Genomic DNA, 20,501 nt, shown 5'->3' on the forward strand with positions numbered 1-20,501 from the left:
GGTGGTGGAATGTGTTAAAGGAAAGAACAGACGTGGCACTGAGGGTCTTGGCCTAGTGGGCAGTATTGGTGGTAGGAAGGAGGTTGGACGTTAGAGGTCTTTTCCAACCATTGGAATACCATTAATGGTCATTTCCAACCATTAATTCCAACATAGAATTAATGATTCTATGATCCTAAGATTCTGAGATTATGGAAATTATTTCACAGGAGAGCAATGCTGCTGGGAGAAAAATACAGACTCATTAATGACATCCAGCCAAAGGATTATCAAAGGCAATGAACCCAGGGCACTTATTTAGGAAACTGTTCAAGGAGGAGACTGTAACATTTGAATTCGTGGTTTCCTTCCTGCGTAATACATGAGAGCACAGGAAAGCAGCCCTTGAATTCACAGGTCATAACCCTATCTACTGAACAGCTTGAGTAGGATCAATTTAAAATGAGTCTCAGTGCTCTTCTGCTTTTCCCAAGAGCACAGAAAAATTAATCCACCACTGAAGTTTCTCACTGTCTCAAACTGGAAAATACAAGTTTGTGCCAATAATTATTTTGACAGCCATCACATGTGCCTGTTGTGAAGGATTGGCACAGACAGTTTCCAATACGATGTGAATGGCTAATTAGAATGCATTACACAGCCAGTCCCTACAGTTCTCCGTTACGTAAGAAAATCTGCATTTCTGAAGAGAGCCTTATATTTGATACACAGGGACAATGTTGCGTATAGATTTCCATTGTGATACACCATACCCATTTGTACCAAAGCATTTTCTTCCGTAGCTCACCAAATACAGCAGCTTTCTTCAGCATGGGAACAAGACTCAGAAGAGGCTTTGTCCTAGTTCTCCTTAGAGACAAGCAGGTACAAAAATACCAAGCAATACATAGCAGGAGCGTTAGAGGTTACCTAAGGAATTTCGTACAATGCTACTTTGACAGAGTTGTCTCAAATATTACCTGCTGTCAGTGTGATATCTAGAGGGTGAGTAAATCTGTTTCTCACACAGACTTGCCAAAACTGGACTCGGAATGAGTTAGAAGCTTTTGAATAGTGCTCTGATTTCTAAGTCACGTAAGCATTTGCAATTTTACCCAGAATCAGGTTGCACATGCAGACTGGTTTCAAGCAGCACGAACATATTCAAATTCTGTGCTGGAGGTATTAATCCACATAAGGATATTCAATTACTATCAGAGCAAACTGTTCAACTGCACCAGAATCAGATAAAAGTATGCAAAGCAGGTGGCTTGAGGCTCATTTATACTGAAATTCCTTCGGCTGTTTGAAGAGACTTTGTAATGTCAGCATACTCCCACCTGAGTACATTCTTTATTGTGAGCAGAGTAAAGTGGCCTTCTTGTACGTGAATGCTGGATCTGAATATGTTCACTTCAAGGATACAGGGTTCTTGTTTCAAGATAAAAATGAACGAATAGGTAAAGTAACCTAATTATTTCCTTTCTTTCAAGGACTCGTGGAACTTATATAGTGAGAATCTGTGAAACCTGGATTCTTCTTTCTAATTTTCTCCTGCTCATCTTTTATCCTTTCTTTCTTGTTCTTCCTCAACTCCATATTATCATTCCTGCTGTCTTTATCAGCATTATTGCTTTTGTTGGCCTCCAGTTCAGAGGCCTCCACCCCAGCACCATTTTATTTCTCCAGATGCAGAGCAGGGTTTTAGGACAGAATCTCATCCTTTGGGAGTCCACAGAGATGCATGGGGGAAAAAAAAATAGAAAAGAAAAAAAAAGCAGATAAGAACAGTAAGTCTATAAATCTCCACGTCTATAAATCTTAAAATGGATTACTGATTACAGTGACTCTTTAATGGAAAGAGTGACAGCTCATATAGACAAAAGGCAGTGTAATTCATGGAGGCTATTAAATTTGAGAGGCCTTTTCATTCTCATTTGTCTTTTGATGTTATGTGTCGATTTCTGGGAGATTATTCTCTGGAGAGGATGAGCCCTACTCATCAGAGCCTGAAAAGTGCCTGTGTTTATTTGTCTGCTATTTGCCATGGTAGGCAGTATGTTTGCCCCTCCTCCACCAGGGTGGACTACCCACAGTGCTAGTGAAGGCTATGAAAAGGCACCCATCTGTCCTGCCCTGCTTGTCATTTGTGAGATCATGCTGGTTGCACCCACTGGCTTTGGGGTTAAAAGGGGCCAAAACCCCATCACAGGGCAGCAGGACAGATGCAGCCAATTTCTCCATGTCTATGATCATCTGGAGTGTGCTGTGCCCAGACTCTTCTGCTAGCATGGCACAAACATCATAGGACAGGAATCACCCTTATGGCATTTATGGCATACGGTGCTTTGTTCTAGGGGCTCCTCTGCCAGTGGGTTTGCAATGGAACCAAGGTCTTGGATAATGGTCATGGATGGACCATTCTGTGATCAAGGAACCGGTGGTGAGATGGTACCCAGAGAGTAGTGCTCAATGGCTCAGTGTTCAGGTGGAGATCAGCGATGAGTGGAGTCCTCTGGGAGTCATTACTGGGACAAATACTTTTAACATCTTCGTCAGTGACATCAACAGTGGGATTGAGCACACTCACAGCAAGTTTGTGGGTGACACCAAGCTGTGTGTTGTGTCAAGGGACAGAATGCCACCCAGAGATCTAGACAGGCCTCTGAGAGTGGCCTTTCAGTACCTAAAGGGGCTGTAAGAAAGAGAAGGCCAGACTCTTTAGCGAGGTCTGTTGTGATAGGACAAGGGAAATGGCTTCAAACTAAAAGAGGGAAGATTGAGATTGGGTGTAAGGAAAAGCTTTTGGCGATAAAGGTGGTGAAGCACTGGAAAAAGCTGCCCAAGGAAGTTGTGGATGCCCCATCTCTGGATGGGGCCCTGGGCAGCCTGATCTAGTGGTTGGCAACTCTGTCCATGATAGGGGTGATCTCTAAGATCCCTTCCAATCTCAGCCATTCTATGATCCTGTGATTCTATGAGACTTTGAGCTGCTACTGACCAGCAAAAAGAGTCTGTTTTTTAAATGCTCATACATCAGAATAAGAGTGCAGAACAGCAAGTGGGCACTGGGGGAGTTTACATCCCAAAGCACTCCCTTTGCCAAGGTTGCGTTCCTTCATTTTGATCACAGATTACAGAGCTACAGTGCAATGGTTTCCCATGGGAAACCAGAGGCCAGTGGAGTTTCATCAGGAAACAAGTTACTGCTGGGGCTGGGAGCAGCATGGTTTCACTCCACAGCACAGGAGGATTTACTGTAGCACAAACCCTTCATGCAGGTGATTGACTGCTCCTGCTACCTGCAACAGCCCAGAATCTGCTGCCTTTGTGTCCTTACTGTTAGTCCAATTGTTCATTCACGGACCAAGACACTCCCAGCGCATCCAATTCCAGCCTGGGTAAGTGGCTGCGATCCTCATCAAAAATCAATTGACTGAAGTCAGACCACATCTCCAGTTGCTGAGGACAGGCAAATCCACATTGCTCATGAGAAGACCAGTGGTGCAGAACATCACTTAGTGCTTGCAGCTGCTTTATGGCAACAGAAGTGGAAGAGAAGATGCAGAGACATGAGGAGCAGGATCCTGTGGTACTTGGGAGTCCTGAACACGTGGATGGGAAATAACTTTGAGACGGGGTCTGTTCCTTGACCATGTGTTGAAAATGTCCGTTCAGTTTTGGAGGAAAGCATTGTCTGTTTACTTATTTATGCAGCTAAAAAGATTGAGGACATTGCTGTCAACCGCCAGGGCTCTGAATCCATACTCTGTCACTGCAATCAGGTGCTCTAGTGCTCTAAATTACTAGCTAGCTGCACTTAGCCCTGGTTGACCATTGCAGCAACCCCTCAGAAACAAAGTCACGCACTTTTCCAGGTGCGTATGCAGCCCACGTTAGTTTTGGGGACCTAAAATTGCTGCCTTTCCCTCTGAAGAGAGGGAGGATTGGTCTCAGGCTCCTCACTGCTGCCTAGAACCTTTGTCGCAATGCCCCTTTGCATCTGGCAGCCTCACTGTTGTTTTGGGGATGAGTCACAGGAGACTGAGCTATCTGGTCCGAAAGGCTCAGTTTCGGTGCTGAGTCACTGCAAAGACATTCTGAGCAGCTCAGGGCTGTGTTTGTGTTACACCTCCTGTTTTACAAAGGACTTCTGCTTATTTTTGCTCACCTAGAAGGTTGTGCATCCACGTGTATTTCTTAACTGGTGTTCCTCCAGCACGTCTGGCCGAGGATGGTGTGGCCGCTTTGTGGTTCTCACTATGGAACATGAGGCCTTCATTGTGGTGCATCACCCTCATCCTCATTGTGGCTGCCTCCAGCCTGGCTCTGACTCCAAGGCAGATTCCATTTCTTTCTTTTTTTTTCCTTCAAATAAAACCAATATTGCTATTGCTATGTATTATTTATGCTATGGAAAACATTGAGAGGAAGAAGTGGGAAAAATTATCTCGTTCTTTCTAGAATCCGCAAGCAGCTGAAAGACAAAGAATATAGAATTAACAAAAGAAAAAAAAAAAACAAAAAAACCAACCTCAGCTAATTTTGGAAAGTTTCATCTTCACAAGATCCACTCATTTCACAGCTAATTCTTTGTAAACCGTTATCCCTTTTGTTCCAAGTTTGGTGTAGTTTTACGTCAAGCCAAGTTCAATGAAAGAAAAAAAGGGAGAGAGGGTTTGAATTATTCCCCATCTCCTCATCCCACAAGAAAAACTTGGGTTTGAAGATCACATTTTAATATGCAAGAATCCAGCCAAGGACGCCCTTGCTAATCTTTCAAAATGCAGCGCTGTGCTCCTTCAAAGTATTGAAAGCTGCTTGGATTGTGATAGAATGCATAACCCTGTATTAAACTTCTAATGGCTAATGAGACAGAATTTGGTTATGAAGGCTGAAATATAGAAAATATAAATCAGTAGTGCGCAACGAACACTCATCCTCTGTTATTTTCATTAAATCAGTTTTAAACTAACTTTACCATTTGTCTTTCATGATATTTTCATTACTTTCCTATCCGTTGGGGACAAGCTGGAACAGTTTTATAGTTCATTTCTCTAATCTTCACTGTGGGTTATTCAAGCAACAGAGTGTGATGTTTTACCTCCAGTCCAAGCCAGAGTTTTGGGCTGAGTTACCCTGTTGTGCCTTACTGGTAGGTAGGTGGAAGGACAGAACATGCACCTTGAAAACCAGATAAGTCCTTTTCAGCATCATTCACTGGAGCAAATCATGAGGACAGTAGAAGTGGCTTTTGTTGTTCCTATTTCCCACTAGACAGTTACACAGACACTCCATCTAGCTTGGTGTGGTCTCTGTTCTCCTGTATGAGCATTCTGGATGTCCCTCAGGATCCTGCCCCACTCTGCCCATGGGAAGGCTGAAGCCCTGTGCACCCCCTGGAATTTCAGTGGCTAAAGGCTTCTTACCCATTTGTGCTTTCTCTTAAATGGAGTCTGTCTTGTGAATAAACCAGCAAGGGTTGGATCAGTGGTATCAGTGGGATTTCTGACTTTGGCTAAACATAAAGCTTTAATTTTCTTGATGCACACCTACAGAACTCCTCACAACCACAGCCAGAAAACATCTGAAGGACAATAACAGGGTTTATGTGAATCAGCTGTACAGTTATTTGTGGGGATTACACTGTAGCTGTGCTGGAAATAATGGTAATTCTCCAGTAATTCACATCAACAGTGTGATGCTGTTCCCCAGCCACTCTGCTCGTCACTGCCACAGCCCAGGAGTGGAGCAGGCAGGACTCAGTGCTGAAGCAATCAGTGAGCTCCTGAGGGCTTCACACTGCAGCAATGGGAACATCACCAAGGTAGACAGGGCCTGTGCTGCTCTGCAATCTGTTTGACCAGGAATAAATCATTGTTTTTTCAATCTCGGCAGCTTGTTTCGCATAATTCCTTGAGAGATAAAAATTAAATATCACTGCATTAGAAGCTGTATGTCCTAAGTAGGGAACAAACTCATAACCATGTAGCCATCACATTAAACAAACGAGCTGCTCATTAAAAATAGATGCAAAAGATTCAATTAGATCTGATGCTGTATTAGGAGTCTGAGGACATGCTGGCTTTCTTTCCATTGGTTTTAGGCAATAATGAAACAGCTTTTAGTAGTGACCCAAGAGGAATACGTTTCTTTTTTAAATACTTATTTCCTTTCTAATCTTGAAACTACTGTTAAGCACCTTTTCCATTAAGCAAAGAGGGGAAAAAAAAAACAAACCATTTCAGCTGGGTTTGGAGGCATAGAAGAGTGAGGGAACCCAATCTTTCTTCTGTGCATCACATAACTCAGAGCAACGTAATAGAGAATCAGATCTCTGTAAAGATTATTGAAGACACAGAATTTCTTTCAGCCATTATCTCTCTCCTCAGTGTGCACAGAGCACTGGAGGAGCCCCAGTACTGTGATGGGAGCACTGCCTTTGCTGTGTCCTGTAAGCCAGGCACCATCTGAACTCAGATGGCTGTGGCTTTGCTTTAAGCTTTGCAACTGATCCTCCTCTCACAGCTGGTTCTGCTGAGAATCCCCTCTGTGGCTCTGCCTCTCATGTTTTGGAAGCAAGTTTTACCATGAGCCGAGGCTAGATGCTTGTTCTCCTTCCTCCTGAAGTGCTGTCCAGGAGACAAGGCTGTAAATTACAGCTCCCTCTGAATCCATCACCTGCAAATGCAGGGGAATCCTCGCAAACACTGAGACAAAATCAGCTTTGCTTTTCCCCTGAATCTCACCTAGCTCACAGTACAGACACCATCTGCATTTCGTTATGCATGGGCAGACTATCCAGATGCAAATGAACTGTGCTACACCATAAATAAAACGTTTTCATTCCTGTCTTTGACCTTTTCCTACCTCTTAGCTCCAGTTTTTACTAAGACTAATGCAGAAAAATATTTATTTTAACTATCTGATTAGTTTGTTGTGGCTTTGTTCAACGGTGCTCCACTTCATTTGAGATTGTCCTGCTCCCTCCCCACGGTCTGGATAACCACAAGTTAACTGAGTACAGTGAGGAAAGACGAATTAAAACCGATCAAACAGCCTGATGTAGCGTCTGCTGTAGATGGCAAAACAGATCGGACTGATTGGGCATTTGTCTCTGGAACAGAGGGTGGTTTTGATGTATGTGCATAATTTGTGAGAGAATTTGCTTCTCCTTAGAACTGCTGCATTTGATGCTGCATAATTAAGAATTCCATCACCAGTCTGAAAAGCGCCCTTTGGTTGACACTGGGGCTCAGCTACATGGAGAACTCACACTCTGGACACAACGTGTTTTGGAACCTTAAGAATCACTGCTGCCCTGGGGCTGGGAGCTCACCATTATATCATATATCATTATAGTGGCCAATTTCTTGGCAGCACCTTGCAGACCAGTGTATTCTAGCAAAAGGCATGAAAAGTCATCCAACTAACACCCAACTAAAAGGAATACCAAAAAAAAGGGAATATTTGAGGTATCTTTTCCACCACATTTCAGCTCTTGCTGCTGTGTCCAGCTGATAGCTGTCTCTTTCTTGCCAGGTGTAGCACAGTGTGGGGATTAGCTTTGCAACGCCGCTCTCACTGATCAGGAGACAGCAGTGAGAACAGGGGCTCATCTGTCCAGTCCGGTGCTCCCTGTGTTTTTCTCATTCTCATGGAGACACCAAATCCTTCAGGAGAGGAATAGATGTCAGTTTTGCCTGTAGCACATACAACCCTGTCTTCAGGAAGAGAACTGCAGGCTGGGAAGCAGAGGATCAGCAGCCACTGCTGAAACTTGCAGGACATATCTTTTGCTCACATACTTTTCCTTAGCCAGTTCATTTCCACCCCTAAATGAGTCATAGTTCATAGAAGATCATAGAATGGCCAGGGTTGGAAAGGACCACAATGATAATCCAGTTTCAACCCCCTGCTACATGCAGGGTCGCCAACCACCAGACCAGGCTGCCCGGAGCCACATCCAGCCTGGCCTTGAATGCCTGCAGGGATGGGGCATCCACAGCCTCCTTGGGCAAGGATATGTGAGAGAGAGCTGGGAAATCAAGAGAAACTATTGCATTTCAATGATCTTGTATCTCGGGCTAATTTAAACAAAAATTTTAACCTGGTCTCCTAAACTCCACATAAGTTCCTTATGTGCTATTTTACTGACCTGTCCAGGAATGCTTTGCCTTGGAGAGAATTTATCTGTACATTTCTTCTGATAAGAGGAAAGCTGTAACCACCATCACTGAGCCAGCTAGTACCTCCCTTCGCATGACTCTGTTTTGTAAGCTCTTAACTGGAGAAAATAATATGCAAAAGGTTTTTTGGGTTCCCCCCCCCCCCCCCACTTACAATGCCTTTCATTCCTCATTGGCTGAATTTATTTCATCCATAAAACAAGAGTCTCAAAGGATCCCAGCCGTCTGTGCATGGGGTGTGTTGATTTGTATTCTGCCACTGTTTTCTGGAAGATAACAAATACAGGAGAACATAAATCCTGAGTATTTTTTTCCCCCCTTTCTTTATCTGCCCTCCCGTTCTCTGTTGTGCCACAACTGCTAATGGCATCCTGTTTTAGTGGTGGTTGTAATGAGATAAGGCTGTGAATAGTCTTTTTGCACCTGTTGCACCCATATAGATGCTGTCTGCAGGCTTCACTCCTCCCCTCCTGCTCCTGAGCTGAAATAATTTACCTCACAATTACAGACCTGTAGTCACAAATCCATTGGGTCAGGGAGATATGTAGAGCAGTGATGTAGTCCACTCACCCCTCTGTATACACTCACACTGTTATTGCTCCCTTGTCTCCCTTCTTCCTGCTTTCAAAAAAGAGGGACAAATGCTCCATTCTTTGACTTCGGTTCCAGATCATTCACTACAGTCACTGTGTGTAACCAAGTTTAATTATTTATAAAGGTGAGACTTTCTGTACTTGTAATAAATTTCTCTACTCATAAAAAGCCAGGGATTCATAATACCCAATCCTAAATTATTTATCAGCCAGAAAGACTGCAGGATCCACAATGCCAGGGTGTTCCCAAGCACCTCAGCTTCCCAGAAGGGTTATCTCCATTGGGTTGGGAAGGGATTTGACCTTGCTTTTTCTTCTCCCTTGAGCTTTCTTGACAGAGGAATGCAGTGGCATTATTCAAGCACAGATGAGTCTTTGACAATTACACACTAACAGCACGGAGGCATTGAAACTCAGGAGCTGGATATCTGACCCTCACCAATCAAACAGAAAGAGCAGAAGTGCCCATCAGAGGCACAGCAGGGCTGCAAAGGGCAGGACGTTCTACACCCACTCACATATGGCCCCAGAGCAGACTTTATTGGTGCAGAGTCACCTCAGCACATCTGTCCCCACCTCAGCTGTGGTAACAGTGACACAGAGCAGAGCCTTTGCCCATGCTAAACCTGTGCTTTCATTCCCTGGACAAAATGGCAAAATAGAATTTTCCACCTGCACCAGAAAGGCAGAATAGGAAGAAAAAATAAGAAAAAAATTCCATTCGTTAGGTGAGCCTGAAAGCACATTCATAACTGCTGCTCACCAACAGAAGCATTTTGGGGAAAAAATTCTCCAGAGTAAATCAGGCATCAGCACAGATGATACAATGCGGAAAAATCAAGGGCAGGAAGTTTTTCCCAGATCTGTACTTTTATAAGGAACTGAGATTTTTTGGTTTGTTTTCAAGATGAACGAACTGAGAAAAAGAAAAATCATGCAGCTCCTCCCATCATGGAATACACACGGTGGCAGAATGCTGCATGCCTTGTGTCAAAGCATCCGTAGCATTGATTTCTTGAAATGAGAAATAAGTTTAGGGTGGAGTGCTTGGGAAAAGATAAATCAATAGAATTTGCAGTGACTGAATATAACTATCAACTGTAATGGCAGCAGTCAAAAAGCCTTATCCAGCTCCGTAACCTTTTGTTGTCTGTACCTTTATTTTCATTAGAACTGTCATAGACGCAACTCTGACCTTACTTTACCAATCTGTCTGAAATTCGACTAAAATTAGCGCAGCTCAAAAACACCCATTTTCATTCCTCAGGATGCTTGGAGGCAAAAAGCAAAAAACAAAGAAAACCAAAAACCCACACACAAAAAAAAACCCCACAAAGTAGAAGTGCTTGCAATGCAAATTGGGATTCTAAAACCCAACCAACTAGGAAAAATATTTTCGTGTACCTACAGAGGTGCCAGAAGCAGCCCTACCTTCCAGCACCCAAAGCATCTCCCAGGCCACCAGCTACAAGACCAGAACATAGAAACCTAACCCTTTCTGAAACTCATTTTATTGTTTTTCCCTCTTCATCCCCACATGAATTGAATTATCTGTAATCAAGAAGCACTCAGCCCACATGTGTCTGAGGGCTGCAGCTGCTTGGGGCAGATTCTCCCCATCCCTCTGACTCATGGTTTGGGACTTTCACCTCAGCCTTGCCTATCATCACCACCATCACCAGTACCATAGTGGGGCTTGCGTGCTCCTCTCTGCCTCCCAGTTAGTAAGAGCCTGTTTGGATGGTATTTGCTACCTGGTTGGCCCCAAATACTTCCTTGCTGTTGGCAACCAAGCGTGGTTTCTGGCTGACCTTCTGGAGGCTGCAGGCTCTTTGTTTAGATACTGCCTTGCACACCTACAGACTGCGATGGTTGGAGAGCTGGGGTGTTGATATCACTGTTTTGCACTCTTACCCAAACCTTATTATTTTTCTCTGTTCCCCTGCCTGTCTGTCCACGCTGACCCGCTATGAGCTGTGTTATCCTGGGGGAGAGTTGTTTTCTAGCAGAACGTAGGAGAGAGAGAGGCCTCAGTCTGTTGTGTCTCCTGGGAGTCACTCCCAGCAGTGAGAGCCAGTGACATCTGCAAAGCTGCCATAGTCCTACTCTGTCTTTGCATTACTCACCCAAAGAGCCAGTACCTGAGGCTCCCTGAATCCCAGGGCAGGTATATTGAAACACCAGAAGCTGTTGGCCAGCAGAAGGTGGCTAAAGCCTTTTGGCCACCACAAGTCATTGTGTTCAGCATCCGGGCCATACCCGTGGCCAAGACTCATATGCATAGACAGCAGTCTCAGAGTCTGAGGTGTCCTTGTCTGGGCTGTCCTCAGAGGCCTCGTATCAGTATCTAGAGGATCAGTGCTCCTCTCACAATAAGCATTTTGGTCTCTCTTGTTCCAGACAACGACATTGAATTTGCAGAGCACTTAACTGAGGGCAAAAGCTCCCAGGAAATACTGACTTGCATTAGAAAAACAAAACAAAACAAAAAAAGACTCAGAAGAAGAAGCTCAATGGCAAGCGACTTGATCTTTCCTAAAGTCTTTTGAACTTCTGAGGTCTCCAAGTGCTTGATTTACTTTGTGGTTCAGATGCCAGATCAGGCAGATTATTTTTGAGACTTGTTCTCTTGTCCCAGGTTTTGCCCTTGATCTTCAAGAGCACCTTGGCTTCCACTGCTGAGCTCCTTTGGGAATGTGCAGGCTCACACTCAGCCGTAAAGAAAGCAAGAGCAGCCTCCCCCAAAGCACTGGAGTTGATTTACAGGAGGAGGACCAATTTTTCCTTTATCGCTTCTACTGTTGCAGAGAGATGAATTCTCCATGGCATAATAGCAGAACAAAAATAGATTGCTTCTGTAATACACTACACAACAGCCTGGAATGCATCAGCCGTTTTCCTCAACCGTTCTTTGACAAATGAAATTTTATCTAGCTGAGTTTATCATATCATTTTCCGTTTCCCTTTTCCTCCATTTCCCCAAAGTTCTATAAGTGCCCAAAGGGGCTTCATGGTAGTACGACTGTTAAGGTCATGCATATCTTTTTAACTTGGACATGCTTCCAACTTACCAAACCTGCCTTGCCAATGCTGTTGTGATGCTATGGCTGGAGATATACAGAGTGCTTCGGTGAGGTGGATGGATAGGTTGCCATTTATGACTCTGTTGATCAGCAACAGCGATAGGGCACTTGTGATCTGGGTCAGGTATCGGCCACATTTCTATTTATTTTGGGCTGGTTTTGTTTTCACTGATGACTCACAGTCATTTCTGCACTAAAGTTCCCAATCTATTTGGTCTTCAGGCAAGAACAGTATTAGGGAAATGCCCTTTTCTACAGAAAACCTTGTAATTAAAACAACTGCTTGGCTCTGCACTATTGAGGGTAAACAACTCTGAAGGGAGCATTTGCTTTATCAATGTGTAGAGGAAAAGCAATAAAAGATCACAGTGGCTATAAATGGATGTAGAAGTGAAATTCCTATTTTGTGCCACCTTCAAAAAGCAAAATCTTTTTTCAAAAACGTAATACTTTTTGGCAAACACGTTTCAGCCTCTGGGGAGAAGCCATTCCCTTCACTCAGGGTGAAATATCTTCTTCCACGAGTGCTTTATGGTTCTGCCCTAGCACCTCAGCACGGTGGTTCTGTAGGGATGTTGAATGAGACCAGCAGGGAAGGCAGTTCTTCTGTATATTGTGATTCTGTGTCAAATGTATGTTTTCACCTTTTTTTTTTTTTTTGCTTCTGCACCCATGGATGTTCTCAGTGTTTTGTGCTGCTGGCTGCAGGGCTGCTAATTCCAACATCAACATGCCAACATTCAGATTGGATGTTAGGAAATATTTCTTTTCTGAAAGAGAGGTGATGCAGCGGCACAGGCTGCCCAGGGAGGTGGCAGAGTCACCATTCCTGTTCAAAAACTTTTGGGATATGGCACTGAGGGATGTGGTCAGTAGGCATAGTGGGGGTGGGTCGATGTTTGGATTTGGTGATCTTAAAGATCTTCTCCAACATTAACGATTCCATGATTCTGTCTCAACCCTTCACCCAAGACCAGACAGAATCCCAGGGGACAGCCCCCATGGGGGCACATGGGGCATGCAACCATGCAACGACGTTATCCCAACTGGGCACAGCCATGCAGAGCTGCTCGTGGGGAGCTGGTGGCTTTTTTCAAGACCAAAAAGCTGCAAAACAAAGCAACCAATGGATTTTGGCATCACTGCAGGGAATTCTTGGACTCAGACTGTCAAGTGTGCCTCATCAGCACACTGGGTGAGGATGCCAGGCTTCAGATGCAGGGGGTGAACTGCAGATGGCAGGCATAGTTTGTGAGCTCACTTTTGTACCTTGAGGCCCACTGGGCAGGATTGATTGTACCTCTCAGAAAGCGGCATTTGCAGATGTTATTGATGTGGGATTGGTGCAATCCACAACCCGTGCTGTTGATGTAGAGAAATACCACAGATGACATCATTTTTTTAAAAACCCCTCCGCCAAAATCTTTTAAAACAAAACTTGCCTTTTCTTTTCACATTGATCCTCCCTCCCTGCTATCGATTTTCCCTTTCCCATTACTGATGCGATGCGCCATGCCAGCATATTGCAAGCCAACTTGATGGAAGGAAATCGCTTCCAGAAATCCTGTTAGTGAGTGGTGGGGGGAACCTTGCTTTGCTCAAGTTTTGATGTTGCTTTTGTTCTAATCATGCTGCTCGATTTAACATCAAAATAAGAGGGCTTTTAGACTGGCTACAAAGTCCCCACTGGCCATAAGGAGAAGTTGGTGCTGTATTTAAGTGATGGCTGCGCCATAAAAATGGATCAATAAATGCTTTGAACAGAAAGCTTGGTTTGAGTTCAGCCCCACAGCCTGACCTGAGCTGGAGCTGAGGAGATATTTCAGAACCTGAGAGATTCATTTCTAGGAGGACAAGGAGGAAGAGGACTGCTGGATAACGCAGAAGAAAACTTGAGACCTGCAAGGTGTCAGGAACAGGACTCAGTTCTGCCTTTCAGGCTGCCTGAAGAAGAAGTGGGTGCTCCATCCCTGGAGGTGTTCAAGGCCAGGTTGGATGGGGCCCTGGGCAGCCTGAGCCGGTGGGAGCAACCAGCCTGTGGCAGAGAGTTGAAGCTGGCTGATCTCAGGTCCCTTCCAACCCAACCCCTTCTCTGATTCTATGATTCTTTATTCTGCAAAGCGCCTGAGGTGAGTTTGAAATGTCACAGTGGTTTTCATCTGCACTTTGCAACTTCTTTTCTCAGTCTTACTGACAACATGCTGCAGGAAATAAGTCATGGCTTCATCCTACATATTCTAGGATGCGCTAGTCCTAAAAGATCATCCTTATGGTGTGGCTTTACACATATTGCTTTTCAGCAGCAAAGCTGCTCTGTGCCTGGCTGCTGAGCTGGAGCACTTCATCCCTGGTCTGGATGTCCCAGTGCAGCCAAGCAGCTAGATATGGGAATACAGAGGGCACAAATCATTGTATCCTGGCACTCTAAACCAGAGCTGCTGTTGCAGAAGCTGGAATTGCAGCCTCCCGGGAGGCAGTGCTAGGAGGAGGACAATGCACCCTGCACTCCAGTGCATGTCACTAAGAGAAAGCCAGGCGAGGAATGCAAAGCCAGACTTCCAGGAAAGTGTTGCAATCCTGAGTCCAGGCCTTCACTGTAACAAACACTCATGCTCTGCAAACAGTGACACAACACCCTGTTAACGCAGACAACAAAACAGGGATAGGTTCATAAGTGACTATGTTGAAAAATTGTGTTTTTTTTAAGCTGAGAATTTGCTCTGTCAGATAGTGTTATTGTGCTCTTTGTAACTGCTGTAGTTTCCACGGAAATAATTAGGAAACATTACTTTTGGAGCAACCAACATACTTGCACATGCACTGTCATGGTGCAAGCAGAGTCTGCACCAGGCAGGGACCCCCTGGCCTCCCAATCCCTGCAGAAAAATGTGTGCATTGCTGTAGGGAGATGCCCCATCCATCTGCCCTGCTGGGATCAGCACAGCTCAGGACAGCTGGAGGGAACTGAGGTGAATCAGCCTCTGGTTTGTTTCCAGCTCTGCTACATTTGTAAGAGCAGACCTTTTCTTGCAATATATTCGCAATAAGTTTTGTGTCAAACGGCAGATAGTGGAAATCATCCTGGTTCCCATTACTTCGGTGGCAGCCTACCCTGAATGCAGCATTCAGTTCTGGGCCACATCATTACCAGGCAAAAACAGACAAGCTGGAGACAATTCAAAGAGCAGCTAAAATGATTTCGGGGTTGAAAAGATTGATTTATGAGGAAAGATGATGAACTAAGTATATATAGCTTCACTGGGTAATGACTAGAGCTACGGTTACTATGTTCAGGCAGAGAGAAAAGAATTATTTTGTGTGTAACAAAATGTGATGCTGAGGGAAGCATGATAGAAATGACAGAAGCGAAAGCCTGAGCTCATAAACAGGACAAAATCTCTGTGAAATAGTCTCCTAAAAGGCATGGAAAAAAACTCCTATCTTCTAACAGACATTTAAGGGAAAACAGGGGAAAATACAGTTATTCATCCAATTGCTTTCTTATCAGCCTATACCCCAAGAATAAATAAGTAAATAAATAAATAACAAGATTACTTTCTCCCAACTTCAATATTCCTTAAAAATTCTGGCTTGCTCTGTAAAACGATGGTTGAGGAAAATATTCAGACCACGTATCTCCTCAGGAGAGATCTTGGCAATTCTCAGAACCCACACACAGTTCCCTCACACTCCCTCACGCAGGGGCATCTCTAACCCGGTGTGTCTGTGTTGTGGAGGTTTGTTTTGTTCATTGCACACCACAGAAACCAGAGGATGTGGGCAGTGCGTGCCTGGATGTGGGGTTCAACCTGCTCTGGTTCTGCAGTACCCACAGTGAAACCCAAGTCCCAGCCCACCTCTATGGCCCACTGAGCCAACCTTCTCAGTAGCTTTGCAGAAATGCTTGCCTAATCTAAAGAAAGGCTGATAACTGGAAGAAGTGGACAAAATAGGCGACGTCATTCCATCTGCTGTCTTCAGTGTCCAAAGCCCTCGAGCAAATGGTTCAGGGATTGAAGATCCAAGCATCCCCAGATGATCTACCTTGAGAAAAACTATTCCGATCTGGGTGATCTGAACATTATTGTCACTAATATGTAGTCATGAGCCACCACGCTTGGAGCTACAGAAAAAACTTTGCTGTTGTGGTGCCCAGCTGAGAATTTCATCATTAAAATCTGCATTCTTAAAATCAGCTTATCAGCAGAATGGCTAACGAAGTAGTTATTTAATTTAGATTGCAATCATGCCAACATTTTGCACAGCAATGCCTGTAGATGAAGTAGGATGGAACATTAAGTGATATAAGTGAATGTGTCATTAAAAAACCAAAGGGCTACTTTTTTCTTGGTATGTTATTTAAAAAAAAAAAAAAAAAAAAAAAAAAAAGACGCCTCATTTAAACTCATACAAAAGTTGTTGAACCAATTTAACACGTTGCTGTTTACTTCTGAAATACATTGAGAGCTTATCTTATCTCCTCCTACCGCTGTTCAGGCTAATCAGAATATTTTAGCACACTTACAGTATGAAAACCTCTTTTCTATTGCCATAAACCAGCAAAATGAATGTAGAGATTTCTACATGCTGGTTACCAAAAGCCTATTATTTTCACTGTCCAAAGGCTGAGAGAATGGAAGCTGTGAAGAAGTGGAGCACTGGATGACACCGACTCCTATTCACGGAAGGGAATTACCAAAAAAAAAAAACCTTAATGTGAAAACTGTGGGAGCCTAAAACAAGTTTAAAATGACTCAGGAAGGCTTTCCAAAATCTGGCCATCATCATGCTGGGGAATTATTTCTCCTCCCTATGTCCCAAAGGAGAAAAAAATCAGCTCTGAATGCAGCAGCCCAAGGATAGAGTGTGAGGCAGACATCGGAGCCAGGTGCACTGATGGAACATTCTGATCACTGGGATGCATGGGGACTTGGCTTTGTTTTGTTTGCTTTCGCCGCTTAGGAGGGAATAAGTAAACCAGGCTCCTTCTCATCCTTATGCAAGAGACTGGGGAGAAAATTTAAGAGAAGACAGGGGAGAAACAAGAAACCTTTGAGAGAGAAAACCAAACAGAAAACAGAGCCAGATGAGGGGATGGCACAGTGTGAAATGTCTGGAGATTTGCTTGGTGCATATGGACAAAGGACAAACATGTGAAAATATTTTTCTCTCTTGCTGAGGAGTTTGGAAAACTGCTTTCATTTTCTCTGCACCGATAGATTCTTGTTCCCTGCCCTTCAAAAATAGTAAAAAAGAAATGAGTGGCTCAGTAAGGGGCAACAGATTTATGGCTGGATTTAAATCAGTGCAACTTCACCTGGGAGGTTCAGTTTTGGATGTATTCAGAACAGGGAATAAGCATAAGAATTATTCTGGTAGAGCAGTAGTAAATAGTCCGGCAGTCTCAGACCAATTTCTGCAGTGCCATATCTCATAAGGGCTGATAAATCCAACATGTGCTACTGCTGAGGAGTCTGGCAGTGTTAAAAACAGGCTGTGGGTCTATGCAGACAGTAATGGTTTGACCATGTCCCAGTCCCACATCAGTAGCATCCTTCTGTGATGCTGAGATTTAGAGTTGGCCTCAGCTTCTTGTGTTTCATTAACTGCTTCTCAACACTGGAAATATATATTACCATGTTAGATGGTGAGCTGGAACAACATCTCCTCCTCCCACTATGAGAGATTAAAAATGGAATTACAAAAATACTGTTGTGGATAATTTCAGCCCAGAAATACTGAGCAGCTCTTGTGAATGATCATGTTTTCACTAAAGCTTCCTGGTAGAGCAGCATCCTTATTTCCACTGAAATCACAAAGAGCTACTTAGAAGGGTGGTTTAATGCATTTAGGAGGTTTGGAGAGCTGTCTGAATGCAGTCAGTCAGTCTGCACTGTGATTTTCTGTCTCTGAGAGTGCTTTGTTTAAAAAGCAGAAGTAAATGTTGCCTAAGGAAATAAAAAGATTTGAGATGGAAAATCTGGCAATGGAAAGCCAGCTGCCAATTATCCAATATGTATTAAATCCTGGCAAACAAGTCTCCAGTGTCACCTCTAACCCATTTTTTTCCTTACTTTCTTTTCTTCAGGCTACACACGATCTTTATTCCATCAGGGCACTGATAAAGAGATTTTCCCCAAACCACCACGAGGGCCATACAATTAATGCCAAGACCAAATGGGAGCTCACAGGGCATACCAGGCACGGAGCATAGCCATGCTGAAATGTTGGTGTCTTGGTAGCCCTTGAATATTGCACCACACTGCAGTGGAGAGAAAACAGCATATTCAGAAACCCAGCCCTGGAGACTTCCCTCTCAGTTGTCTTGAATCCTTGACCTGAGAGAGGTGTGAGACCAGCACCAGTGTACGCCCATTTGCCTTTGAACTCACAAGTTGAAAAGCCCTGGAAAGTTGCCCTTCAAATCCAAACCTAACTTTGCACAATAGATGAAACAGCAGGATTATCTTGTCTGCAGTTTTTCACACAGCTGATGCTTTATGTGCTGAATGCATTCCCGATGCGCTCTCCGCTGAGGGGCTGTTCACTGCTGTATGGATATACGTGCTGGTGGCTTTTTGCCAGAGCATTTCGGTCTCAGCAGCAGAGGTTGTCAGTTCAGCATTTGCTTGATATTGCTCTTTGCTCAGGAGAATTCCTCTCTTCTCTCATTTCCCACACAGCTATCGCTGTGCCTCTCTGCAGTGCTCGTAGCACCATTTAAACCATGCCAGCACATCCTAGTTTTACATGTTCAGAAATGGCAACTCTATAATGAAAAATGGGTGTATAGGAGAGCAGTGCAATAGATGGTGCAAAGCACTTGCCATGCAGGTGAGTCTATGAAACAAATACATGCAAACCCTCTCTGAGCCCTGTTGCATTTCCTTTTCCTTTGCCTATTTCCTTTTGGTTACCATTCAAGTAATAGTAGCCCTTAGAGACTTGCATAGATTTGCTTTGGAACTTTCCTGTCTGAAATATACACTTCTTTGCCCCTATTGATTCAGAGCAGTCAAGATCAGATGGGATTTCTAGGTTTCTGAGATGGGAGAGAGCTGATGCCACTGTGCTCCATATGATCTATAATCTTATTTCTGGAGCAGCTGGTCCTAGTAACCGATATGGAGAAAATTCTTCTTCTGAGCTGTGGGCCTGATGAAGGCAATGGCCAGAGGGCCAGATGCTCCTGTTCATAGCAAGAGAAATGACCCTCCCACATGGAAAATTCTGTGTTAGAGAGAAACATAGGACACTTTACTGCCACCACATACAGGTGTCTCTGAAATTACTAAGGTTAAGTCAGAGTGATTACCAGTGAAGTTCTGAATACCTGCATGAGATAAGTCCTTCAGGAGAGCAAGGAATGCCCATGGTCCTGTTTGGAAGCTGTGACTGCCACAGAGCTGTGTGAGAACCAAGAGAAAAACAGAATGTTCTGGGAGAAGGCTGGCAGTACAGCCACTGCCCATCCATCCATCCACCCATCCATGCCCTTGTAGATTGAGGCACATCTGCTGTGTACTTGATCAGAAGATGGTTGTATTGCGAGCAGATTTGCAATGCTTCTGCAGCCAGGAGGCAGCCAGGCAGAGCTCCCCACTCCTGTACGTGGCCATGAGCATATTCACAGGGCCAATTTGCAGTCTTATGGTAGTCTTGCTTGTCCGAACGGGAGGCTGCCCAGCTGGAGTCACCGAGGCAAACCTACGGCTGCTGTAGCCTAGTGACTGCGAGGCAGCAGTGACAGCACCAGCAGTATTTGACTTGAAATATTTGCAGAATGTTCCCCAGTTTAGGCAGAATGACTGCAGCCTAAGTGCAATGCACGGTCATTTTTCTGCTTTTACAACCTTGCTCCAATGGTTGGGCCCAGCTCCGGGCGAGGGCTGGTGCAGGCCTTCACCTCTCCCCATCAGTGCTCAACAGCCTGTGAAGAGGAAAGGCTTTGTTTTAGTGGGAGCAGGTGTTTGATTATCCTGCCTCTCTCTTTTTGTATTCAACATATCCCCGGCTCACCTCTCCGGCAGGGATAAAGTCGTGTTAGCGAAAGCAGCAAGGGAAATCACTTGAAAGGCGACACACAGGCAAGCTGTTGGATGAAACAAAGAAGCGTACAAATTAAAAGCAGCAGTTAGAGCATTCTCCCTCCTTGTGGCTGCGCTGCTGGCGTTGTGCGAGCCTGCCCACGGCACCCAGCAAAGGGCAGAAGTTCAGCCCTCTTCCCCCACCCCTGAGGTTGTCTGTCCCCTGCTTAGAAGCCATGTCAAAGGCATCCCCAAAGGAGACACGGGATCCCTGTTCCATGTGCCAAGCTGCAGCCTTGCAGCAGGACCATGCTGAGAGCAGCAGCTGAGGCCTTGGCACAAGAGCAGACCTTGGCCTGAGCGCCTGGCTCAAGGTGCCAGCACGGAACGGGCCGGTAGGCTGCAGATGGGCAGGATGGAGATGGGCTGGCAGTTTGGGACATAAAGGAGGAACCAGTGAGGCCTCTGCCTGGGCTTGATACACCCTCGATGAACAACACCCCATCAGCTTGATCCCAACTGAGCAGACAAGCAGAGAACTGTAATCCAGGCTGAAAACCTTTGTTTTAAATAAAGAATGAAGGCGGCCATGCCACAGCAACTACAAGCCTATTGATCCGCTATAACCAC

At 44.6% G+C, this 20,501-nt stretch overlaps 1 long non-coding RNA gene across 1 annotated transcript; it reads right to left on the bottom strand.

The window, feature by feature from the left end:
* Positions 1-7,270: 7,270 nt before the first annotated feature.
* Positions 7,271-19,938, bottom strand: LOC122182751. The gene is made up of 4 exons (XR_006179976.1): positions 19,864-19,938; positions 19,178-19,774; positions 8,323-8,434; positions 7,271-7,652 (listed from the first exon to the last, which is right to left on the bottom strand). It is a non-coding gene; the product is annotated as an uncharacterized LOC122182751 (long non-coding RNA).
* Positions 19,939-20,501: the final 563 nt, after the last annotated feature.

This window comes from Lagopus leucura, unplaced genomic scaffold (genome assembly GCF_019238085.1).
Source record: "Lagopus leucura isolate 7727_CA_CO unplaced genomic scaffold, USGS_WTPT01 Super-Scaffold_100015, whole genome shotgun sequence".
In the NCBI taxonomy this organism is placed as follows: domain Eukaryota; kingdom Metazoa; phylum Chordata; class Aves; order Galliformes; family Phasianidae; genus Lagopus; species Lagopus leucura.